This window comes from Propithecus coquereli, unplaced genomic scaffold (assembly GCF_000956105.1).
Source record: "Propithecus coquereli isolate 6110/MARCELLA unplaced genomic scaffold, Pcoq_1.0 Scaffold67, whole genome shotgun sequence".
In the NCBI taxonomy this organism is placed as follows: Eukaryota; Metazoa; Chordata; class Mammalia; order Primates; family Indriidae; genus Propithecus; species Propithecus coquereli.
The window spans coordinates 6,893,061-6,894,555 of NW_012152729.1; positions in this window are offsets into that span (position 1 = coordinate 6,893,061).

The window sequence follows — 1,495 nt, forward strand, 5'->3', positions numbered from 1 at the left end:
CAGTGGATCCTCAAGACAATTTCCCAGAGATTTATTTTTGTTTCTTTGTTTTTTAACCTTTCTGGGGTTGGGGGAATGAGGGTTGAAGATCACACAGGACTTGTGTTTTGTGAAACAAATTTTAGGAAGCAATGGAGTGATGAAAATAAGTGAAGACTTGTATGCTAGAAACTTGGATGGAATCTCACTCCTGTCACTTAACTATGTCACTTAATCAAATTACCCCTTGAGTGACTGTGAGTGGAGAAGATGATCCCTATTTCGAAGATGATCTCCTTTGTTTGAGAACAAGGGACCGTCCAGGTAAAACTACGGGCACGGGATACAGATGCAGTAAATTGATGGCAATAATACAATCAATTCCAGGCACTCCAGTGAAACATCACCTTCCTCTTGTGGAACCGCAAAACGAAAGGAAACTATGCGTCTTCCCCCATTCTGTATTTGAAATCCATTTGTCGTGAAACATCAGAGACTGATTCCCATATGTGGAACACTATGGAAGCAATTTGTTGTTGCGGATTGCTTCCTTCTTGAAACAGAATTAGAAGAAAACAGGATGGAAAGCTAAGGGGAGTTTGATGCCCCAGAAGGAAGAATCTGACATAAAATTGAGGGGGTGGGTAGGATACACATCCTGAGGTTAATGCTGTTAGCAGTTAACTAATTCTTTCTGGAGGATGGCTATCATGTGCAGTAAAGCATCTGCCAACTGTTATAAAATATCAGGGTATCTGGACCTGTCACTGAAACAAACCAATGAGAACAGGCCATTTCCTGCAGGGGGCATGATTAAAACCAGAGACATTTTCACAGATAATCCATCTATAAATCATGGTAATAAAATGGCCATCGTGACAGAAGCTCAGTGACATTTTTTCACAAGCTCAGCTGTATCCAGGCAACCAAAACATCTTAACTCAAATATAAAGAAAAGCAGCCTGTGGTTCCAGGAGTCAAGAAGATGACCCCACTGCCAGATACTCTTTTCCCATGAGGGAAGGTGATGGGATGATGGCCATGGGGGCTTTATATGACCTTAATTACTTCAGTTTGCTTTATTTGCATGTCGGAATCAATAGACATCAGAAATATAGATGTTTTTCAACTCTTTCCCCATTCTAAGAACTAATAAATGGGAAACTCTGAGGTCCATTGCACCCACACCCATGTTTGATCTGTGCCTTGTTGTGAGAGGCTCAACTGATCGGCATAAGCTGGAGAGAGAGGAATGAATGGCAGAATTCAGGTATTCTCTATTCAGCTCTTTACATGTGGAATGAAAATCAACATTTTCTGTGATACTATTGAGAAAAAGTTCTAATATGCACCATTACAGTGACTATCATGTGCTATGATGTTAGAAAAATGTGCCCCTTCAAGCTCAGACAAGAGATAAAAGTTCTCTTGGATTTTTCTGTGCAACCTATACCTGCACATTTCTTTCTTTCTTTTTTTTCTTTAAATTTCAATATATTATGGGGGTACAAACATT